The sequence below is a fragment of the Pseudophryne corroboree genome, chromosome 7, assembly GCF_028390025.1.
Source record: "Pseudophryne corroboree isolate aPseCor3 chromosome 7, aPseCor3.hap2, whole genome shotgun sequence".
NCBI lineage: Eukaryota > Metazoa > Chordata > Amphibia > Anura > Myobatrachidae > Pseudophryne > Pseudophryne corroboree.
The window spans coordinates 433,075,901-433,091,639 of NC_086450.1; the positions used below are offsets into that span (position 1 = coordinate 433,075,901).

At 53.2% G+C, this 15,739-nt stretch overlaps 1 protein-coding gene across 2 annotated transcripts in view; it reads right to left on the reverse strand.

Moving 5' to 3' along the window:
• LOC134945529 (somatostatin receptor type 5-like) overlaps positions 1–15,739 on the reverse strand; it is a 534,823-nt gene that overhangs the window by 5,894 nt on the left and 513,190 nt on the right. The gene's annotated exons all lie outside the window — the stretch shown is intronic.

The window sequence follows — 15,739 nt, forward strand, 5'->3', positions numbered from 1 at the left end:
GCCGTTTTCAGGGAGTGTGCTAAAAAATGCAGGCGTGCCAGGTAAAAACGCAGGAGTGGCTGGAGAAACGGAGGAGTGGCTGGTCGGACGCTGGGCGTGTTTGTGATGTCAAACCAGTAACTAAACGGACTGAGGTGATCGCAATCTAGGAGTAGGTCTGGAGCTACTCAGAAACTGCAAGGAAATACTTAATAGCAGAATTGCTAATCTTTCGTTAGCAATTCTGCTATGCTAAGATACACTCCCAGAGGGCGGCGGCTTTGTGTTTGCATTTCTGCTAAAAGTAGCTAGCGAGCGAACAACTCGGAATGAGGGCCTTAGTAACTACAGTATAACATGATGTGTATTGTGCAGCTGCAAGTTCATCAAGACAGTGACACAGCTGGATGCACCATCCCGAGAGCAGAAAGCCCCTAGAAACTATTCTTAAATGTAACCAACTGCAGAAGACATTTGTAGAAGACACTGGACCATAGTTGCCTACCCCCCCTCATTCTGCAGGAGACTCCCTGAAATAGTAGCCATCTCCCTCACTCCCTGAATGGACCAACCTTATCCCCGTTATGCAGCTTTTACATTCTTGGGGAAAAAGAGAAATCAGAGATACGTTCATTCAAATGGAATCACCAGTGCCATTTCCCTGCTTTGGTTATAAGGCACAATGATCCCTATGGCTGCATGTATATTAAATAAGATTTTTCTTGGCCACTTACAGTATATGGAACCTCAATAAAACACAATAACAAACAAATCCTGCTAAATATCAGTGTGTTTTCTTCAACAAGTAGATCTCACTAACTTTGGGGATCATTTACATTTGGATGTAATGCTATGCTAGCCATACACCAGGACGATATCTTTCCAACCAGCCAACTAGTTGGCTGGTTGGAAAGATAATCTGGCAGTGTGTGGGAGCAAACGATTATCAGCCGTTTGCTCCCACACGCTAAAAAACGGTCAGAAACGGTCTGACCAACTAGTTGGGAAAAAACTTTCCCCCCAACTGAACGATAAGTAGGCGGACACTGGCTGCTAGTGTCCGCCTACTTTTGTCTCGGGCTGCAGAGGACCCTCTCTGACCAATCCCCCTCCGGCCACCTCACCGCCCCAGCCGCAGTGACCAGCCACCGCACAGCCACACTACACCGTCCATCTCTGTCCCGCACCGCCAGCCTCCCGCACCGCAAATTAACCCCCCTCCGCCCGCCAGTCCCTTTCCTCCGCCGGCCGCCTCATCCATCCCGCCCAGTCTTTATTCCTTCGACCATCTCACCCGCCCAGCTTCCTTCCCATCACAGCCGCCAGCCTCCCTCCGCCCGCACCGCTAATTTCTCCCCCCCCCCGCCCGCCAGCCAGCCTCCCTCCGCCCGCACTGCTAATTCACCCCCCCCCCCCCGCCCGCCAGCCTCCCAGCCTCCCTCCGCCCGCACCGGCTCCCACACCGCTAATTCACCCCCCCCTCCGCCCGCACCGCTAATTCACCGCCAGCCAGACACACATATATACACACTGACACACACATATATATATATATATTCCATAGACAAAAAACCTTACGGTTTCACATGTCCCATTAAGGCTTCTTAGACATGATCGAAATTTCAGAAACCTGTTGTAACTCTTCCACTCAAACTCCAAAAAGCAATGAAATTCTGATCATTAAGGCTGACGCCTTAATGGACGTGTTCCTTGCGCAATACAGATATGGTATGCCATCACAGCCTGTGGGTAAGTGCAGATTCAGCACTCTCACAGAGTGAGATTGCTGTCACTCACACAATGGTGGAGCTGCTAATTCACAGATTTGTGTGCTCATTGGAATACACACATGCAGTCTATGCAACTGAAGGTCTGAGCAGTTTTGTGGTGCTCCCATCCCACACAGTGCCCACAACCATCCCATTCGGTCACCACAACAATCCCACCTTGTTACAACATCCTTCTAACTCCATACATCCATCTCACTTAGTATACACATTTAGCTCCCTCAAACATCTTGGTTATTGCTAAAACTATAATACCCTATCTACGGTCTATGCATCTACACTTACTTCCCCTATACACCCCCATGCTGCCCTGTCTTCCCCAATCCCTACTGCTGTGTTCTCCCATCTTTGCTAGTCTGTACTAACTTATCTGTACCATCTGTCTTTCCCCACCTGTGCCTTGTCTGTACCACCGTTTCCTTCTCTCTGTGCTGCTCAGTGTTTCCTTCTTCAACGTCACTCTGCCTCCTTCAGTACATGGCACACTATCTTCTCTCCCATCTGCACCAGTTTTCTACCCATCCATGCCAGTGTTTTTAACCCATCTGCACCATTTCCCCCATCTGCACCGCTCTGTCTCCCTTCCCATACTTGCTGCTTAATCTACCCCCTATCCACACCACTCTTACCCCATTCATGTAGCTGACATCCTGAAGGTAAATTTCGTGGATCCTGCGCTCTTGGCAGGGGGATAACCGCTACAGCCCACCCCCCAGTGGTCCGGAAATGCCTCCGTTGTGCAGACCATGCCCTGCCAATGGCATGCTAACGCTGTTTGCACGCCCCCCTCCTTCCCCGCAACCACCTCTGCCTATCAATCAGGCAGGGTGATCGCAGCCAGTGAGATGCTGATAGCATCTCACTGGGCTCCTGGGGTACGCACGCGCAGTGCGGCCATTGCACGTGCGCACCTCACAAACTAATTCAGACTGCGATTGCTGCTGCTGCGGTCTGAATTACCCCCTGTGTTTCTTTGTCCCCCCCATCAGTGCTGCTTAGTGTTCCCTCTATCCACACACTTCTGTTCCCCTATCCACACCGCTCTCCTCCCTCCAATCAACAACACTCTTACCTCATCTGAGCAGCTTTGTCTTCCGCTCAGACCTTCAGTTGCATAGACTGCATGTGTGTATTCCAATGAGCACACAAATCTGTGAATTAGCAGCTCCACCATTGTGTGAGTGACAGCAATCTCACTCTGTGAGAGTGCTGAATCTGCACTTACCCACAGGCTGTGATGGCATACCATATCTGTATTGCGCAAGGAACACGTCCATTAAGGCGTCAGCCTTAATGATCAGAATTTCATTGCTTTTTGGAGTTTGAGTGGAAGAGTTACAACAGGTTTCTGAAATTTCGATCATGTCTAAGAAGCCTTAATGGGACATGTGAAACCGTAAGGTTTTTTGTCTATGGAATTTCATCGCTTTTTTAATTTATTTATTTTTATTCAGAAATGTAAAATTTCACTGTAAGAATAAACATTTGATTTTTTAAATGTTTAATGAAAATGTTCGTATAACATCACTGTTCTGTGCAAAATAATTTTATTAACCAAACCGAATTGTTTAAGGTCCGTACACACTTAACGATTTAATGAGCGACGTCGCTCATTTTCCCCCTCCTTGAGCGACGTCGCTCATTTTATCGTTAAGTGTGTATGCAGCCAGCGACAAACGATGCGCGGCCCAACGGGTCGGCAACAATCGTCGCTGTCGGTAGGGCTTGCATGAAGGATGTGGACTGTCGTCCACGACCTTCATGCAGGGCTGGCGGGGGCGTGACGTCACTGAGCGATATGAGCGGTCATATCGCTCAGTGTGTACAGTCGGCCGCCGGCCGGCCCGGGAGGGGAAACATCGTTTAATGTGTGGTCAAAATATTTTGCTGCCTTTGCAGCTGATGCAGGGAGGGGGGTAGGCGGCAGCAGCCTGTGACTGAGGCTGGAGGTAGGCGTCAAATGCATTGCTTGTACCTGTGAGTGCGTGGTGTCAGGTGCTGCGCGTGTATATGTGTGTGTGTGTCAGGTGCTGCCTGTGTATCAGCTCCTGTGTGTGTGTATGTGTGTGTCAGGTGCTGCGTGTATATATGAGTGTGTCTGATGGTGCGTGTGTATGCGTCAGCTGCCGCACGTGTGTGTGTGTCAGGTGTTGCGGGTGTATATGTGTGTGAGTATCAGGTGCTCCGCGTGTGTACAAGTGTATGTCTGGTGCTGTGCATGAATACTTATGTCTGTGTCAGGTGCTGCGCGTGTACATGAGTGTGCGTCAGGTGCTGCGCGTGTACATGAGTGTGCATTAGGTGCTGCACGTGTACATTAGTGTGCGTCGGGTGCTGCGTGTGTACATGAGTGTGCATTAGGTGCTGCGCATGTACATGAGTGTGCGTCAGGTGCTGCGTGTGTACATGAGTGTGCGTCAGGTGCTGCACGTGTACATGTGTGTGCGTCAGGTGCTACACGTGTCTATGTGTGTGTGAGTAAGGTGCTGCATGTGTATGTGTGTGTCTGATGGTGTGCGTGTATATGTATGTGTCAGGTGCTGCGTGTATATGTATGTGTCAGGTGCTGCGTGTATATGCATGTGTCAGGTGCTGCATGTTTATTTTATTGTGTCTGATGCTACGTGTGTGTGTGTCAGGTGCCGCACGTGTATGTGTGTGTGTGTCAGGTGCTGCGCGTGTATGTGTATGTCAAGTGCCGTTCCCCTTCTTCCCATCCCAGCTCTCTCTGTAGAATACAGCTCTGCACCCAGAGAGAGGGAAAGACCAGGGGGCTGATCACTGCACTGCTCACTTTTTGGTCATGAGTTCGGCCTCCTGTTTCTTCCAGTGCTGTGTTCCTGCAGCCCAGCCCTCCCTGTTGTGCCAGAGAATCAACCCTTCCTTCCCCTGCCAGAGAGAGAGAGAGCCCGAGGCAGAGACACTCTTCCCGTAGCTGGCTTACCCCCAGTACTTCAGCACTGGCCATGCGGCAGTCAACAAAGGAGACCAGCAGGGGATTCTGGCAGCAACAGCTGTGGCCGCAGCTGGATCGGGGAGGCCTGCAGTGTCTGAGGTGGGCAGCACTTCCTCCGCCGCTGTCACCTTCCCCTGCCGGAGAGAAAACCAGAGACATACCCTTCCCGCAGCTGGGCTACCCCTAGTACCTCAGCGCTGGCCAGGCGGATGTCTATGGAGGGGACCGGCAGGGGTTTCAGGCCGCAGCAGCAGCGGCCGCAGCCAGATCAGGGAGGCCTGCAGGGTCAGAGCTGGGCAGCACTTCCACCAACACTGTCACCTCTGTGCTGGGCATGTACACAAGTCCGTACGGACGGAGGTGTCCACAACAGGCAGCAGTATAATCAGTCAGACAAACTCATTACACGCTGCCCACTGCTGCGCCGCATGCCCTCGATGGAGGAAGCCTAGATGCGGTCCCCAGCGGCAGCGAGGGAGAAGGGTGATCACATCACCCTTCAACCCGGCACCTCACAATCAGCTGGGGATCTGCAGTAGCTTCATCTCTCTCTTCCTCTCCCTCTCTGACAGCACAGCAGCCCCTCTGGGTCCCATGTAGCTCTGCCCCCCTGCTCACAGTTCACTCAGCCTCTCCTGATTAAAAAGAAAATAAGAGCCTGACCTGCTGCTCAGATGCGAGGAGGGGACGGGCGGTAGGTCCTCTGTGAGTACACTACACAGTCAAAATTAACTCTGACTCCTCACAACAGTGTGGACTGCGGGCGACTTCAGACGCCAATTTGGGTGTGCTTGCCGCACTACCTGCCCATCAAGCCCAACGTGGTGCCATGGTGCCAGCCCCGCCCACTATACGGATTCCATTTTGTATTAGGAACCCTATAACAGCATTCCGACATCCCTCCCTATGACGCTGCCATCCATACACTGCCGCTCTCATACATCCGCACACTGCCGCTCTCACACAACTGTACACTGCTGCTCTCATACATCCATACACTGCCGCTCTCATACATCCACACACTGCCGCTCTCATACATCCGTACAACCCCGCTCTCACACAACTGTACACTGCTGCTCTCATACATCCATACACTGCCGCTCTCATACATCCGTACAACCCCGCTCTCATACATCCGTACAACTCCGCTCTCATACATCCGCACACTGCCGCTCTCATACATCCACACACTGCCACTCTTACATCCACACACCACCGCACTCATACATCCACACACCAACGCAGTTATACAGCCGTACACTGCCGCTCTCATACATCCACACACTGCCACTCTCATACATCCGCACACTGCCACTCTCATACATCCGCACACTGCCGCACTCATACATCCGCACACTGCCGCACTCATACAGCCGCACACTGCCGCACTCATACAGCCGCACACTGCCGCACTCATACAGCCGCACACTGCCGCACTCATACAGCCGCACACTGCCGCACTCATACAGCCGCACACTGCCGCACTCATAAAGCCGCACACTGCCGCACTCATACAGACGCACACATACAGCCGTACAAACCCGCACTCATACAGCCGCACACTGCTGCTCTCATACAGCCGCACACCGACGCAGTTATACAGCCATACACTGCCGCTCTCATACATCCGCACACTGCCGCACTCTTACAGACGCACACCGCCGCACTCTTACAGACGCACACCGCCGCACTCTTACAGACGCACACTGCCGCACTCTTACAGACGCACACTGCCGCACTCTTACAGACGCACACTGCCGCACTCTTACAGACGCACACCGCCACACTCTTACAGATGCACACCGCCGCACTCTTACAGACGCACACTGCCGCAATCTTACAGACGTACACTGCCGCTCTCATACATCCACACACCGCCGCACGCATACAGCCGCACACCATCGCACTCATACAGCCGCACACCGACGCAGTTATACAGCCGTACATTGCCGCTCTCATACATCCACACATTGGCGCTCTCATACATCCGCACACTGTCGCTCTCATACATCCGCACACTGCCGCTCTCATACATCCGCACACTGCCGCTCTCATACATCCGCACACTGCCGCTCTCATACATCCGCACACTGCCGCTCTCATACAACCGCACACTGCCGCTCTCATACAACCGCACACTGCCGCTCTCATACAACCGCACACTGCCGCTCTCATACAACCGCACACTGCCGCTCTCATACATCCAACCACTTCCGCTCACATCTATACATACATAGCCTCCATACATCTACACATCCAATCCCCGCGCAAGGGAACACTGAAATCACTATCACTTTTCCCCGGGGTGTGACCACAGCCAGCCACTACTCCGGCTACCTTCTTGTGACACCAAAATGCATCTTACCTATCATCAGGGTGCTGCTGCTGCTGGGGACGGGTTGCTGCCTCAGTCTCCTGGTTGGTGCAGTGATTGGAGGGGGTACTGCTTCCCTGTGCTGCCACTGTCTCCCGGATCATCGTGCCGCTGGCTGATTTGCAGCTTGATGCTACTGCTGCCGAGAGTAACAGCTTCCTGACTGTTGTTGCTGGTGGCTGCCTACTGCTCATTGCCGCCGGAACACTGACCGGCTCGGCAGTGATGGTGGGGTGCCTGCTCCCTTCCGTCGAGCATGTCACAGAGTAAAAAAATAAATAATAAATAGAGAGCATACCAGGGTGAGAGTCTGTATGGATCACAGTGATTACACGGGGCACAGCATAAGGACACCTTGCTGTGAGGGGCTCTGCCCACACAGATTGCTGCACCCTCTCTGATGTCAGCCGCTGCCCTCTCGTTCTCTGGGCGGCCAGTTCCAGTGTGGGGTAGGAGAGGAAGAGAACACACAGGAGAGCAGCCCTGATATATAACAGAGGTGGAAGTTCTATAGGCAGCAGAGACGGAGACCAGCCAGCCAGTCTCCCAGTGCCCTGATCACTACACGCCGCCAGCACAGCATTACAGGAGGGTCCTATAGTGCTGCCCTGAGCTAACAGGTGTGTGTACCAAGTGTACCCCGTACAGTGTGCTGCGCCCTGGTGTCTCTGAGAGGGGTGAGGTCACCGTGCCGCTTTAGTATATGGCTTTTCCTTAGTACTGTACGTTACAGCCCTGCACTAGTAGTGGCAACTCTGCCCTATGTGAACCTGTGAGGTTATTTTCCTATTTACAGAATAACCGGGGAGAAGGCGGCCATATTGCGGCTCTCAAGTGAAGGCACTCTAGTACCCCCCCTGCTGCGGGCACTGCGCAGGCGCAACAAATTGAAATGCCCTATCTCTATAATGGGGCATATTTCTCTTCATTAAAAAAAAACCTGTAACTTTCTGAAAAACCACAACCCCAAAAGGCACTTCACTGGGACATGCTCTATCTAATAAAACAAACCCCAAGTCTTATTATATATATATATATATATATATATATATACACACACACACACACACACACACTCATGTATATACATGCATATACATGTATACACAAATACACGTATGTACATGTTTATGTATGTATAATACACTGATAGAGTACATTATATTTATGAATTAATTGCTTCCCGATTCTGCAGCAGCATCATCAGCACCACCAGTGTTACTCACAGTCACTTCACACTGACTGCTGCACAACACATCACTTAATTTCCGGGCCGCCCGCCACCTGGTGAAAAGACATGGGAGATGAAGGACCAGCAGTGCCACGTTGAGCGGAAGTATTGTGAATTAGTTACCCACACACTCCTTGTGACACCTGCTCCCCGTCTGCCCTCTCACCCGCCGCCTGCCATCCGGAACCCGCACTGACAAGTAAGTCTCAGCAGAATGTGTCTGCCGGCGGCTCCCAGTCCCCCCTAGAGGAACACTGCCAGTGGTGTGGTGGCCACGGAACACTAGGACTGAGAGACTGCAGCGGGAGGAAAGCACAGATGGGCGGGAGGAGAGCATGGGCGGACATCACCACGTCACATTGCAAGGTGACGCCAGTCCTCCCAGTGAGGCCGCCGATGAATGCACTCAGCATAGTATTAGCAGCAGGCAGAGGGGGGGCGGGCGCAGCGGTGGTGGGAGGTACGGAAATGAGCTGCAGGCTAGGCTCCACCGATCACACACTCAGCGATCACTGTGCTACAGCAAGCGTGGCGTGCAGCGGTGCTGGACATTAGGGAGTGCCTGTGCGCACCAGGCACCCCCTGTACGCACGCCTATGCACTACCACCCACCATATGCCACACTACATCACTATGCTATAGCCCTCTCATATGCTGCACTTCATAATTACACTATACCCCCCATACAACATACTACATCACCACACTACACTACACTACTCACAATAAAATTAAAACATCCCAGTTCCTCATTCTTAATGAGCTCACGTGAGTTCTCTCCCCAACGGAGCTCCAGACCAAGTAACAATGAAGACACCAGCAGCGTGTAGGGGGCAGGCCTGGTCAACTTGTCAGGAGAGAGCAGGCACTGGAGGGTAAGAAGGGGGCGGGGCCTAGTCCTACAGATGGGAGAGAGCACAGACAGGAGAGAGCAAGGTACAGGGGTAGAAGGGGACGGCTGATGTGAAGAAGGGGGCCGGGCCTATTCTTACAGGCTTTCAAAATTCTACTTTTTAAAATTCGACATTTGACAAATTTGACTTTTCTGCAATGGTACAAATGCGGCAATTCGACAAAAGTATATTCCATTGAAGTTTGTAAATTCAACAACAGTGCTTTTAAACAGTAAATTCGTCATTTTCAATCCGCCACACTTAGCTGGCGGAATCTACTAAAAAATGTAAAAACATGTTTTTTTTGCTGTTTTTTTTTTTTTTTTTTTTTGGTAATAGCATATCTATTTATATTAGAAGGGATTAGGTCAGTCATTCCAAACCGCGGCCCTCAAGGCACACTAAAGGGCCCTACTCATTTGGCGATGTGCCGCCGAGGTGCCCGACGGCCGATACGGCCGACGAGCAACCCGGCGGCGGGGGGGCAGTGATGGGGGGAGTGAAGTTTCTTCACTCCCCCCGTCACCCGGCTGCATTGAAGTGCAGGCAAATATGGACGAGATCGTTCATATCTTTCAAAATATCGCCAAGTGTGTAGGGCCTATAACAGTGCAGGTTTTAGTGATATCCAGGTTCCAGCACAGGTGACTTAATTAGTAGCTCAGTTATTTTGATTTAACCATCTGTGCTGAAGCCTGGATATCACTAAAACCTGCAGTGTTGGTGTGCCTTGAGGACCGCGGTTGGGAATGCCTGGATTAGGTACTTGGTTTGTCTTTTTTGGAGGCACAAGTATTATTTATATATTTTTGAAAAGATTATTTATTTATTTATAAAAGGAATGTGAAAAACCCGGAAAAAAAATGGCGTGGGGTCCCCCCTCCAAAGCATAACCAGCCTCGGGCTCTTCGAGCCAGTCCTGGTTCTAAAAATTCGGGGGGAAAACGGACAGGGGATCCCCCGTATTTTTAAAACCAGCACCGGGCTCTGCGCCTGGTGCTGGTGCAAAAAATACGGGGGACAAAAAGAGTAGGGGTCCCCCGTATTTTTTACACCAGCATCGGGCTCCACTAGCTGGACAGATAATGCCACAGCCGGGGGTCACTTTTATACAGTGCCCTGCGGCCGTGGCATTAAATATCCAACTAGTCACCCCTGGCCGGGGTACCCTAGGGGAGTGGGGACCCCTTCAATCAAGGGGTCCCCCCCCCAGCCACCCAAGGGCCAGGGGTGAAGCCCGAGGCTGTCCCCCCCATCCAAGGGCTGCGGATGGGAGGCTGATAGCCTTGAGAAAATTGAAAGAATATTGTTTTTTCCAGTAGTACTACAAGTCCCAGCAAGCCTCCCCCGCAAGTTGGTACTTGGAGAACCACAAGTACCAGCATGCGGGAGAAAAACGGGCCCGCTGGTACCTGTAGTTCTACTGGAAAAAAAATACCCAAATAAAAACAGGACACAGACACCGTGAAAGTATAACTTTATTTCACACCTGCCGACACACACATACTTACCTATGTTGACACGAAGCAGTCGGTCCTCTTCTCCAAGTAGAATCCACGGGTACCTGAAAATAAAAGATAATTATACTCACCTGATCCAGGTTCCAGATTAAATCCTCGTACTTGGCAAAACAACAAACCGAACACCCGGACCAGACGGACTGAAAGGGGTCCCATGTTTACACATAGGACCCATTTCCACGAATGCAGACATCCGAATCTCGCGAGAATCCGACAGCGGGATGATGACGTTCGGCCGCTCTCGGGTTAGCCGAGCAAGGCGGGGAGGTTCAAACCTGCCTCGGACCCGTGTAAAATGGGTGAAGTTCGGGGGGTTCGGATTCCGACGAACCGAACCCACTCAACACTAGTATGTACGTGTGTGTCAATGCCGTGCGTGCACGTACGTGTGTGTCAGGTGTCGTGCGTGTACGTGTGTGTGTGTCAGGTGGCGCATACCTACATGTGTGTATGTCAGGTGCTGTGCATGCTTGTACGTACACGCGTGTATGTGTCAGGTGCCGTGTGTGTGTGTGTCAGGAGCCGCGCGTGTACATGCGTGTGTGTCAGGAGCCGGTCGTATACGTACATACGTGTAGGTGTCAGGTGCCGCGCGTATACGTACATATGTGTGTGTGTGTGTGTGTGTCAGGAGCCGCGCGTGTACGTACATGTGTGTGTGTCAGGAGCCACGCGCGCGCGTGTGTGTGTGTCAGGAGCCACGCGTGTGCATACGTATGTGTGTGTCAGGTTCCACACGTGTACGTACGTACGTGTCAGGTGCCGCGCGTGTACGTGTGTGTGTGTGTGTGTGTGTGTGTCAAGTGCCGCGCGTGTATGTGTGTGTGTGTGTGTGTGTGTGTGTGTCAAGTGCCGCGTGTGTACGTACGTATGTGTGTGCCTGGAGCCGCGTGTGTACATACATGTGTGTGTGTGTATGTTAGGTGCTGTAAGTGTATGTGTGTGTCTCAGGTGCTGCACGTGTATATGTGTGTATCTCAGGTGCTGCACGTGTATATGTGTGTATCTCAGGTGCTGCATTTGTATGCGTCAGCTGCCACGTGGGTGTCAGTTGTTGAGCGTGTATGTGTTTGTGTCAGGTGTCGCATCTGTATGTGTGTGACTGTCAGGTGCTGCGCGCGTATGTGTGTCAGGTGCTGCATGTGTATATGTGTGTGTCAGGTGCTGTTCATGTATGTGGGAGTGGCAGGTGCTGCATGTGTATATATGTGTGAGTGCCAGGTGCTGCATGTGTATACGAGTGTGTGTGAGGTGCTGCGAGTGTATGTGTGTGTTAGGTGCTCTGAGTGTATATGATTGTGTGTCAGGTGCTGTGCGTGTGTGCGTTAAATGCTACATGTATATATGTGTGACAGGTGCTGCCTTTGTGTGTGTGTGTGTCAGGTGCTTTGCTGCATGTCTGTATGTGTGTGGGTGTGTCAGGTGCTGCATATCTGTGTGTGTGGGTGTGTCAGGTGCTGCATGTCTGTATCTGTGTGGGTGTGTCAGGTGCTGCATATCTGTGTGTGTGGGTGTGTCAGGTGCTGCATGTCTGTATGTGTGTGGGTGTGTCAGGTGCTGCATATCTGTGTGTGTGGGTGTGTCAGGTGCTGCATGTCTGTATGTGTGTGGGTGTGTCAGGTGCTGCATATCTGTGTGTGTGTGTGTCAGGTGCTGCATATCTGTGTGTGTGGGTGTGTCAGGTGCTGCATGTCTGTGTGTGTGGGTGCGTGTGTGTGTCTGTCAGGTGCTGCATGTGTGTGTCAGGTGCTGCATGTCTGCGTCTGTGTGTCAGGCGCTGCATGTCTGCATGTGTGTGTCAGGTGCTGCATGTCTGTGTGTCAGGTGCTGCGTATGTGTGTGTGTGTGTGTGTGTCAGGTGCTGTGTGTGTGTGTCAGGTGCTGCATGTGTGTGTCAGGTGCTGCCTGCGTGTGTCAGGTGCTGCGTGTCTGCGTGTGTCAGGTGCTGCGTGTCTGCGTGTGTGTGTGTGTGTCAGGTGCTGCGTGTTTGTGTGTGTGTGTGTGTCAGGTGCTGCGTGTCTGCGTGTGTGTGCGTCAGGTGCTGCGTGTCTGCGTGTGTGTCAGGTGCTGCGTGTCAGGTGCTGCGTGTGTGTGTGTGTGTGTCAGGTGCTGCGTGTCTGCATGTGTGTCAGGTGCTGCGTGTGAGTATGTCAGGTGCTGCGTGTGAGTGCGTGTGTCAGGTGCGTGAGTGTGTGTGTCAGGTGCGTGTGAGTGTCAGGTGCTGCGTGTGCGTGTGTCAGGTGCTGCGTGTGCGTGGGTGTCAGGTGCTGCGTGTGCGTGTGTGTCAGGTGCTGAGTGTGCGTGTGTGTCAGGTGCTGAGTGTGCGTGTGTGTCAGGTGGTGAGTGTGCATGTGTGTCAGGTGCTGCCTGTGCGTGTGTGTCAGGTGCTGCCTGTGCGTGTGTGTCAGGTGCTGCGTGTGTGTGTGTCAGGTGCTGCATGTCTGCGTGTGTGTCAGGTGCTGCGTGTGAGTATGTCAGGTGCTGCGTGTGAGTGCGTGTGTCAGGTGCGAGTGTGTGTGTCAGGTGCGTGTGAGTGTCAGGTGCTGCGTGTGCGTGTGTCAGGTGCTGCGTGTGCGTGGGTGTCAGGTGCTGCGTGTGTGTCAGGTGCTGCGTGTGCGTGTGTGTCAGGTGCTGAGTGTGCGTGTGTGTCAGGTGCTGAGTGTGCGTGTGTGTCAGGTGCTGATTGTGCGTGTGTGTCAGGTGCTGATTGTGCGTGAGTGTCAGGTGCTGCCTGTGCGTGAGTGTCAGGTGCTGCCTGTGCGTGTGTGTCAGGCGCTGCGTGTGCGTGTGTCAGGCGCTGCGTGTGTCAGGCGCTGCGTGTCTGTGTGTGTCAGGCGCTGCGTGTCTGTGTGTGTCAGGCGCTGCGTGTCTGTGTGTGTCAGGCGCTGCGTGTCTGTGTGTGTCAGACGCTGCGTGTCTGTGTGTGTCAGGCGCTGCGTGTCTGTGTGTGTCAGGTGGTACGTGTGAGTGTGTGCATGTGTGTCAGGTCCGTGTGAGTGTCAGGTGCTGCGTCTGTGTGTGTGTGTCAGGTGCTGCGTGTGTGTGTCAGGCGCTGCATGTCTGTGTGTGTCAGGCACTGCGTGTCTGGGGGGTGGCCGGACACACAGCAGGGAGGGGGGGGGGAGGCCGGACACACAGCAGGGAGGGAAGGGGGGAGGGCGGCCGGACACACAGCAGGGAGGGAAGGGGGGGTGGCGGCCGGACACACAGCTGGGAGGGAAGGGGGGGGGCGGCCGGACACACAGCTGGGAGGGAAGGGGGGGGGGGCGGCCGGACACACAGCAGGGAGGGAAGGGGGGGTGGCGGCCGGACACACAGCTGGGAGGGAAGGGGGGGGGGGGGCGGCCGGACACACAGCTGGGAGGGAAGGGGGGGGGGCGGCCGGACACACAGCTGGGAGGAGGAGGGTTGCTGGACACACAGCAGGGAGGAGGGAGGGGGAGGGGGGTGTGGCCGGACACACAGCAGGGAGGAGGAGGGGGGTTGGCCGGACACACAGCAGGGAGGGGAATTTGGAGTCTGGCTATAGGTGCACATTACGTGGGGGGGGGGTTGGTGAGCTGGAGGCTAAGTAAAACAGCTCACACGACATGAGAGTTGGAGTGCCAGCAGGTCACACTAGTGGACACAACACATAACAGGGGGAAGGTGCTGGGAAGAGGTGCGGAACAGGGAATTGAGCAGTGCTGCTGAGTGGCAAGTAATTGCCAGTCAGCCTTGTGCTGGGCACATCCAGACGTTGATCACATGCCACTGTTTTCTTACCCAGACACCTCTGCCGCTGTGTGCTAGATGAGATCTGTGAGTGCGCCTCCCCCCTCTCTTCTCCACGCCACTGTGACTGGCCTGGCAGAGCTGTCTTCATTGAAGCAGCGGGGGAAGGGGGTGGTAGAATGCAGGTGTCCGGGTCTTCTCCCCCTATAAGGTGCTGTTTCCAAGGTCCGCTGGATGGGGAGTGGCCAAAGTGTTTCATCAGCCCCTCTACACCGCCGCAGCTCCCGGCCTCCCCGAGTACACCTTCCTCCTCGGCTCCTCCTCCCTTTCCTAAGAAAGTAATGAAGAAGGGGACGGGGCCTATTCCTGCAGACGGAGAGAGACACGGGGGGGGGGGGGGTTTGGAGCATGGAGAGGCAGAGAATTCGGAGAGCAGAGAGGTGGGTTGGAGGGGGGATCGGAGTGCTCTTGCTGCGTGTGAACCTGTAGAGGAGGAGGAGGATGGGGACCCAGAGTCTGGCTGCAGTGCGAGGCTGCGTCTATGATGACTGGGTAAATACTGCACAGTGCTAAGCACTTTTGAACTTCCCGCCCCTGGCTGACTGTGCTGTGATCACGTGGTGTAGGAGCCGGCCCTGCCACCGCTCCTACACCACGGAACAATAAAACTAACGTGAGCCGTGCCAGGGCCTATTATTGTCACACTATGCCCCCAGTAACCCCAAAACACCCCCTTACCCCACTGTATCACCCAAGTGTAGGCCGTTCCCCTCCAGTTTACCAACAGAAACCGGAGGCGAGGAAAAAGTCGTCCATGTTAGTACACCCAAGTGAAGCTGCCACTGTACACCCCCTGCTGGCGGCCACTGCGCAGCCGCAACAAATTGAAAAGCCCTATCTCTATAATGGGGCATATTTTACTTAATTAAAAAAAAACTATAACTTTCTGAAAAACCACAACCCCAAAAGGCACTACACAGGGACATACTCTATCTAATAAAACAAACCCCAAGTCTTAATTCGTCCACTATCCTGAGTTATGCCTTCCCAAAAATCTCCTCATTCACTCTATAGGAAAACCATGTCAAAAAGCCACAGAGGGAGTGGCAGAAAAAAACTGACAGTTGGAACTTTAGGTTACTCCCAATTCCTCATTTTTTATAATTTTACCCTGAAATTTGGCATGCAGCACCGGGTGACGATTCTACGCATCCATGACAAATTTCAGCTCAGTACGTCTAATCACTTTTGAGGTGTAGCCCCTCAAACACCATGCCCCCATCTC